We start from the raw sequence: 9675 nt of genomic DNA on the forward strand, positions 1-9675 counted from the left end.
CCCTCCCGGGGCCGGCCCGCCGCGGGCGCTCGCCGTGGCACGGGCGGGCTCAGGAGTCCTCCCGAGCTCCCCCGGGGAACGGAGCGGGTGCATTTCCCGTGCTGGAACCCACCAGCGTTGTGGAAGGTTGAGGGGCAGCGTCGCTGCTTGGTATGCATCACGCTGCCCCTGTTTGTAATATTAACTTGACACGTGCAGTCGCTATATTATTTAGATTTAATGTAGAGCCTAAGTGTACACTCTTCTTCAGGAAAGAAAATCGCGTTTCTTCAGCAGTGGGCTTTTGGAGACCTAAGGCTTTTGAGGTGAAATAGCTGCAGAACTTAGAGCTCGGTAGTTTTTAGCAAGTGTTTTCTCATTCTCAGAAATTAAGCAAAATCTTTTGCTTAATTGCACCTCATTTAGCAGCTGAATGTCTTGACAGCGTTACTGCTTCGAGAGTTTAACTGCGCAGAGTTCACCCATCAGGTGTGCGGAGCAGCCGCAGTCCTTTGCCGTGGTTCAAAGTTATATGGGCCTTGGTGCGGGTAAAGGGCTTGTCCCTGCTCCGGTGAAGCCAGTGGCCACACTCGGGGTGGAGCAGGATAGGTCCAGGCTTATTTAGTGCTGTATGTGTTGATTTCTCCGTTTTCACCTCGAAGGGAGATGTAAATGCCACGCAGTGAAATGGAGGGCAGGGGTGATTTGGTGTCATGGTAACTTCTCCAACTATCGTCGGGCTGTACATAATATCCAGTGCTGCTGGAGGAACTGCATCTCACACACATCACCTCAGACAGCAGCGGGGGGTGCTGGTGCGATTCTTTTCCTTGAGGTTGCACTCAGAAGAGCAGCAGTCGCTCCGGTGAATACCTTGCATCACAGTATTGCCCCTTGCAGTTTGAAAAGCCTACCAGGACAAACAGGAAAAGGGATCACGAACAGAGATGCAGAAGCAGTGTTAGTTGAAGAAGCAAAAGCACGGGGGGGGGGGAGCTTGTGCAGCTCTGTGTTCAAAAATCTATCCCTCTGTGCAAATGCTTTGTCTTCATTTTGCCAGTTACCCTGTTTTACCCTTCTCCTAAGTTTCCATATAACTGACGTTCTGAGATGTTTCCATATGCTCTCAACAGGAATTCCAGAGATGTAATCGCTTTCCTTATCTCAAGGCTAATAAACTTCCATAGGAAAGCTCTGGTGAAAATAAGTAAATAAGTATTTTTACAAGGCAGCGTGTGTGTGTGACTGATCTAACCAAAGTCCAGTTTAATTGAGAGTGATTTCAGCCTTCTGTGGATGGTCTGGCACCAGAGCAGCCTCTGAGGTGAAGAGACATTAGAAAGAGAAATGTGAATATGTGATTTTTTAAAATTTTCTTTCAAACCTTTCTCTGGTAGCATCTAGCAAAGCATACAGGCTGCTTGCATAGCCTGAGATGGCACAAATGCTCCCGGCTGCAGTGCCAAAGCTCTTCCCTTTTCCCAAAGCAAAGCACTGAAAGGATCAAACAGAAAACAAACCGTTCTGAGCACAGGTCCCCACAGAAACGTGAAGGGAATATCCACTGACCCAAACTCTGTAAAATTTTTAATTTCCAGAATGGACAAAAATAGTAACAGAATAAAACAGAGTGAGAGTGTGTGTGCGTGTTGGGGGAGGGCAGCTGGAACCTGAGGCAAGTTGCATTTTATTTTTTTTTCGTTTGCCCAGACAAATTCCACTGTGAACATGTAATGGTTTTCACTGAGGCACTGTGTTATTTTAAGGTAAATCTGCTGACTTCAGAATGCATAATCAGTTTCATGATTGTAATAAATTATATCACAGTCATCTCTGGTGGGAAAATGGAAGGAGATGCACAAAGAGTGCCAGGACAGCTTGCTGGTTAGGATGCTAGCCTAGAAACCATGTCTTTCTTGCTTTTTTAAGGAAATAATTTTGAAAGCATCTAGGTCAATTAAAATGTCATTCAGAAAGCATTGTAGGTACTCACAGTTTAAGTGTCTGAAAGATACTTTTAAAATAGTCATTGCGGTTCAGTTCCGCAGCTGTAAATTGGGAATTGCAGCACTGGTTGCAAAGGGGATGTGTGGATAAAATATATCTGAATGCAACTGGAACCAAAGGGAAGCTCTCTGAGGAACTGAATAAACAGACATCCTACACAGGCTGTGGTACGGAGAACATTTATTCACTAGCAGCCACAGCTTAGGCAGCTCGCGCATCTACCCCCCTCCTGGCAGGTTGTTCCCAGCTCTTGCTTTTGCTGCCACAACTGTTTGCACAGCAGTACAGTGAACTTGATCAAGGAATAGATCCAGCTGGTAAAAGATAAAATATATGCTGACTACATGGCAACACAAATGACTGTGCCAGCCAAAACACTGGTTGGCACGAGGAGCTGAGCAAAGGCTGCGAGGAAGGAGGATGGGAGCTACTTAAGCAACCTGCTACCAAATGCAAAATCACAGCCCCTTTTTGTTTTTCAGGTACCTTAAATGTTAATCTAGAACAGTAGAAGTCGTGGTCTAGTGTGTAAAAAGGATTGACTGTGGTCTGATGAGACAACTGGAAGATTTTTGTCAGCGATTTCTATACAAAGAAAGCTGGGTCTTTGATTTATGTATTAAAAAACAGAAGTAAAATGAAACAAAATATTTTAATAATGGAAGTAGCTCATAAAAATGACTTAAAAGATGCACTGTTATATTTTGATTTTTCCAAAAGTATAATATAAAAGTTCAAAATGGACCACTGCCTTTAAAAAAGACATATTATTTTTTATAACTTTTCTTAGAGACTTGTGTTGTATGCCTTTTCTAGTATTACTTTTTAATTACCACTGCCTAATTGTGGGATAAATCATTGTTGCATTACCCTTTTATATTTGAGATAAAGATCCTCATACTTTAGGTTTGTCTTTCCAGGCTTCAGTGGCGGTATACTAAAGATGAATTTCATCTATTCCATGTGACACAGGTTGTTTAACAGGAAAATGTTTTTATTAGAAGAACTGGGTTAAGGGTCCATCTGGAACCAATTGAATTCTCTAATGGCCTAACCCTCTATTTCTAGAGGGAGAGAGGAGAAAAAGCAGAGAGCAAATTCAGGCTAACCGTGTAGTTCTGCAGTGTGAATTTAAGAACTTTCCCCTCTGCTCCCCCCAGCCTCTTGTTCCTGCTCTGTCACTGTAATTTGCCATGTCTTCAGCTTTGTGCATACAGCTATTTCATGACTTGCTGTAAATTATACTGTTCAAATAACTGCTGTTAAAAGTCATCATCAAAAAAGGATGGGGGAGCACTTAAATGGGGCAAATGAGGGAAGAGTAAATTGTGCTGTGAGAAAGGAAATGAGTGTGGGTCTGAGAGAAGCCCAGGGCTTCCTCAAGCCATTGTCACTTGAGGCAGTCATCCCTTCAGCCCATATGCCATTTAATTACAGGCTCAGCCATAGACTTTGGCGATCAGCAGCCCTCTTTAGATAATCAAAGTACCCCTGTACCTCCCAGGACTGCATGCAAAGGCTTTATCAATATATGAAGCACTATAAAAATGGAAGGCTTCATAGAGCAGCTGGATTCAATGTCCAGTGATGATCCCAGATGTATTTCTGTTATTCCAAGTGGCTTTGGCTCAGCTAAAAAAGGAAAAAAAAAAAAAAACCAACCCCAAACCAAAACATTTGCAATAAAATTTCTTTAGAAAGGACTTCATATCAAAAAGGCATTGAAGCAGCAATTGTCCTGGTGTTACATTGTTTATAAACCCAGAATTTAGCCTTATTTATTTTCACGTTCAGGCACAATGTTATTAGCAATTTCTTTTTCAAGAATGGCCTCCAAGACATCAAATGCTTACTACTTGTCCAGGACAAAAAGGGCTGCAATACATACATTAATGTATGTCCTGGGATTCTCCACTCTTTTGGTTGCATTACTTCTTTAGTTTCCAAGCAGAGACTAATAGTCATTCTGGATATATCAGTGTACTTATCTTCGCTGTTCTTAGCAGATAAAATGTCTTTGCCAAAACCACCTTAAATGTTTGTTAGTGATATTGAAAAAAATTGTCCCAAAAGAAAATAATTTTCCTTTCTGAAGCTGGCCATTGAAAACATATTATTTCTAAGTCAGGTTGCATTATTAACTCATATCAGGGTGGACTAATAGAGAAATGTAGAAAAAGAATATTATGTTGCCAATAGAAAACAACAGCTAGGAAGTCTGAAGCTCTGACTTTTGTGTAGCTTGTGTTCCTTAGCACCACATCTCTGGCAAAAACAATATAGAGTAGAGCATAGTGAGAGGAAATGAACATAAAAATTGTTGATTGTAAAATATCAGTGAATGTGTTCATGTGTATGTTTGGGGAGTAGATAACTGTGCAGTTCACTCCTAACCCCATCTGCCTAAGTGCATCGCACAGTTACTTGAAAAACCTTATAAAAAAGGTAAAATCCTAACTGCAAAGAGCCTAAAAATGCACCCATATTGAGAAACTGTACTTGATTATTCAGCTGGCAAAATGGAAATTTCAAGTTGCATAGACAGCTAATTGTGGCCTGCCTGTGGAATGACAGGTCTATAATTTTTAGTTTTGTGCACATTCAAAGCCAGTCACCTTGACACTTAACAGTCCATTATCTGCTGGCCACCGACCATATGATGATATTCAAAGAGTGACAGGTCTTTTCCATTACAGAATGATAAAATGCACTATGCTTTATTTGGATAAAGCTGTCTTCAGAGACAGCACAAACCAAATGCTTATCTGATCCTTGCATGCAACAATGACACTGAGACACCTTTTACGCCACAGGGCTCACCTGTTTTTTGTTGGACTTGTTGTTGTTGTTGTTCTTTTGGGATAAAGACGAGTGAAATTGGTATTCCCAGTATTGTTTTCTAGAAGAGCAGGCAAGCTGGCATTCATATCTATGATTTCTTTCAGTATTAAATAAGACAGATTGCAGGAAGCATTGGGACACAGGTCATGCAACTACATGATTCATAATCTAAGGAGAAATGTTTGGGGTTTTATAAAGCAATTGTTTGTTTTCAGCATGAATACAGAGCGAGGTCAAAAAACACATCCCAGGATACTTGCTATCAAATAACAAAAAAGCAACACACCACCACAAATCAGGCTGAGACCTGGCATTTGATTCTAGCTCAGACAAGGGGCTGGATCCAGCCAGGGACTCTGCTGCACCTTCCCTGGGTAAGGTAAATGTATCTGTGGCTCTGTCCCTGGCCTGCAGGAAGAGCAGGAGGCTGGGATCTCCGTAAGAAAAACGCAGCTGGAAGGGCAGGCAGTGCTTGGAGGTTGTTCCTCGGGTCAGGGCGTTCCCAGCCTGGACCTCTCCTCAGGGTGATCCAGGGAGGGCAGGGAAGCTGCGCTTCCGTGCAGAAGCCGCAGTGGGCAGGGGGAGTCTCTTCCTTCTGTCCTGCTGGGCAGGGAAAGCCATTCCTTGGAGCGCTGCAAGCAGTTTGAGTACAGGAGCTTGCAGTTCTCCAGAAACTATTGGGAGATGGGCCCACACGAGTCATGAACTTTGTTTTGACCTCAGCACCAGTTTCTGTGCCAAACTGTTCTCAGTGAGTTTTATTTATTTATTTCTAAATGTCAGTTTTCAGTTGTGAATTCTGAACGTGCCTTTTGAATAACTATTCTTAAACTATTTTTGGAGTTCCAACAAAGAGTCAGGATTGCTTTTCTTAGCCAGCAGGGCCTGCTCCAGCTCCCAGGGACATTAGTGCAAAGATGCTGACTGATTCATTATGTGCTGGAGCAAGGTTTATAGGAGTAACCGTGCAGGGATGAGTTTTTACAAGACATAACTTTTATCAACACTTCATTTTGTAGCAATCTTAAAATGATAAAAATCCTGCGAATTACAAATTTACAAAGCACTTTTGTTGAGCATTTGGAGTGAGCTACAGTGACTTTTGCCACCAGAAAAAATGATGTGTGGATTTTCCAAATGATGCGCAGCTGTCATTTCAGTGTTAAATACTATTTTTTAGCTCCTTGCTTATTCAGAAATGAGTGATGATAGAACTACAATATTGTTATGATTTTTTCCTACAGAAATATACTTCGTATGCAAACTTTCAGTCTCCTAGATTCTCATATGCACAATATACTGCAAGTATTTATGTACAGCTGTGGAGAAAAGGCTAATGAAAAGAGCATACTCTGAAGAGAACAGTCAGGAGGCTTCATTTGTTCCCTACATGCTGCAATAATACTAATACACCTTTTACTCTACAGAATGGCTTGTACTTGGGGAATTGTGTTTCATCCAATTTTCTTGCAAATAATGAACAAGTTCCCCCAGGTTTATTGGCACTATCCTGTGCACACTTTTTTGGTGTAAATTATTTATTCTACTAATTTAACAGCAAACAGTCCTGGATAGTGAGCTTAGTGAGGCAATTTCATACGTATTGGTTGTAGGTTAATTATTTAGGGATTGAGATATCTCTGGTAATGCCAAATAAGTACGGACCTAATCAGAGAAAGCAATTGAATGTGTCTAGGTTTTCCAAATCTCAGATCATGCAACCATTATTTGATGGTCTTTAAGTTTGGTGTTTTATTGCAAAAGAACACGGATGTGTTTTGAGGTAGCCCACAAGTTAACCCTTACAGCTCCCATCCTTTCCCAGGCAATTGACTCTTTGATCCCTTTGAGCCAGCTAACCAGAATGTTCAAATCCACACATTCTGTTATTCTGGATATGGAGGCAGTTAAGGATGATTTTGGGTATTTGTCTTGTGGGATAGCTTAATGGTTTGGAGGCTTTAGACATATGGAAGAATCATATTTAGGACTACCATAAACATCCTCTGCTGATTTTTCTCTTACATGGTGTGCAAACACACAGTGGAGGTGGTGTAACTGCTGTAATTGTCACTATTTTTACAGAGAGATTTTGATGCTAATCAGTTTGTAAAACATGAAACATCTCATGTCCTATAGCATCACTATCCAATGTCAGTTTAATGGGTATTGCATAATTTTTTTAATTCAATGAAGAAAACATTATTCTTATGAGGATTTTTCAGCTGCCATGCCATAACTGGGTGATTCATTCAAGTGAGTAGAGTGAGCTCTGAGTAGAGCCTGGGAAGACAATGAAAGAAAAGCAGCGTGAAGAGAAGTCTGTGAGCAGTGCTTGGTGTGGATAACATGTAGATGTTGAGGCATACTTGTTTCCATTCTGCCATCTTTATTTTACAGGAAAATTACTGCTCTGGGCTGTGCTGTGCTTGGCTCCTTAAATGGCACTCAAGAAAGCTCTGCAGAAGGGCAAGAAACTTTTATGTTCAGGTTCTACGACCTCTTCAGTAGCAGTTGGAGGTGTTTGATTTTTTAAGCTGGGGTAATCTGCTTTGTAGGCTGGTTTGGGGGGATGGGGGGTTGGTAGGGTTTGTTATTAATTCTCTTTATGCTTGATTCAGAGAGTTTTAGGGTTTTTTTGTGTTTAATACACGTGTGGATTCATTTTTAATGTTAAATTTAAAACAAGTTGCAGATGATGGGGAAGATTTGAGATGATCCTTTTCCTAAGGCAGTTCATTCTGCAGTTTTAGGTCACCCTTCACAGAAAAGCTTGCTGCCTTACAGATGAGCTCTACTTTCTTGCTTAGGAGTCTGTTTTGCTGGAAGAATAAGTAGTTCAGTGCAAAGCTTTAGGATTCCCAGGCTTTCTAGTGTAAAATGTAGAGGATCTGGTGGTGAATAATGGTCGTTTGCATTGGGGAAGGGATGTACTGAAGCATTCTGCACTAACTGGATTTTCTTTAGCACAGAAACCTTTTTGCCAGATGTGCTGCCCTGGTAAGGGAGATGAGTGACTGAAGCCAGATCATTGACAGAAGCAGGATGGGATGAAGTCACTCGGCAGCAGAATGAAGGGAACCCCATCCATCCACTGCCACATAAGGACATTCTGCCAGCAAGGATTTTGAGAGTGCAGCTAAACGTGTTTCCCATTCCACATTCAGTTGATCTCAGATGCATCCTAACAATATATTATTTTTCTCTATTTCACTATGTGAAAATAAATGCAGTCCTTCAAGGAGAATGAAAAGCTAAGCTGCAACAGCTCCTCTGTGTTCTGAATGTGCTAATTTCTGAATTCTCCAGTTGCTGTGGGGTTTTTGTGTTCAGAAGGAGAGCTAACATAACCCATGATTAGTGGGAGAATATAAGAGAGCCTTAGATAGCGTTTTAATGATGGAGTGCGTCAGGAGGAGACCTGGAGCTAGAGTCTAATGGGCTGCTTTCTGAAAAGATGCCCAAAAGGATTTGCTAAGGTCTATCCAAGGTCCTAGGTGGCTGTGGGGTGGAATAAAGAGATACTTCCAGCCACCAGCTCAGAGCTCATTCAGCAACTTCTCTTTTGTGGAACCATGGAAACTAAAAATTAAAAACATTAAAGGAAAACTGTAATAGTTGGAAGAATATATGAGAAATCTTGGCAAAATTATGAAATAAAACATATACAGCTGTGCTAAGAAAAATATTTAACTCAATTTTAAATGTCATGAGTCATTCGGATGTGTTAAAAGGCCAAGTAGGACGTAGTATGTTTTCCCAGCAAAAATGAAGAAGGAAAGTTGAATCTCACTTCGTTGTAGAAAGTTTTAATAACAAGAGTATGCTGCAGTTTTTCTTAGGTGCTGTCCCTGTGCTCATATGTCCATCAGCATAGAATTGTAAAATTACTTACGGAAATTGAAACACAGATAATCCAAGGCTTCAGAGTTACACAGTGTGAATATAGGAAGGGCTGAACAGGTTATGTGGAGGATTTGGAATGATGGGACGGTGCTAGTACTTGTTGGCTTAGAATCTTATTTTGTTAAGACAAGGTGCCAATGACAAGTAAGAAAAATCACCCTTTTTTGTAATTCAAGAATTATATGACCTGAAAAACTGGAAGAAAAGAAAGATTCTCACAATACTTAGTTTCTGTGGACTATTCACACAGTGAAGCTGTTTTTCCTACAGAGTTGAGGATGTGTAGGAGTTTGAAAGGTGCAGTGTGATTAGAACTGAGGAATAATTTTGTGATACTAGTCCGGCCAGTGAGTGAGCACAATAAATGCAAGACTCAACTTTGTAAAACAAGTGATTTTCTGACTGTGATAAACCAGTTGTTCATTCGGTATGAGGAAGAAAAATAGATATGGACTTAGGGAGCAGTGATGGATTGTTCTTTAAAAGCCTGCTAGTTTGGGGAAAAATTTTAAATATTTATTTTACTAACAGAGACGGAGACACTTCAGCTAGTCCAATGTTTAAAGTTGTGCCTGTATCACACATTTTGGAGTTTTGTAAAGAGCTACCTGAAACAGAGGTAAAGAAGTAATCCAGGTACTGAAAACAATCTGGTTTCTAATAGCAAGGAACTCAACAAGCCCTAATTTATCCTGTTCAAGAAAACACTGGGTTTGAATTCCTTATGTTTTCTTTCCTGCTTATAGATTTTAAATCATCAGTGCAGGATGCAATGAAATTAATACAAAGGAGTATTTTTGTTGGTTGTGATGCTGCTTCTGGGTGAGTAGTTAGTAAGAAAATCCTGGACCCCACTCTGCCATATTCCTTGTTTTGCTTTGCTGATCTGAGCTGAGATGCATTTGCTGTAATGTGACATGAGATCCAGCAATGTATTTCTAC

Source organism: Corvus brachyrhynchos, unplaced genomic scaffold (genome assembly GCF_000691975.1).
Source record: "Corvus brachyrhynchos isolate BGI_N302 unplaced genomic scaffold, ASM69197v1 scaffold281, whole genome shotgun sequence".
Taxonomy (NCBI): domain Eukaryota; kingdom Metazoa; phylum Chordata; class Aves; order Passeriformes; family Corvidae; genus Corvus; species Corvus brachyrhynchos.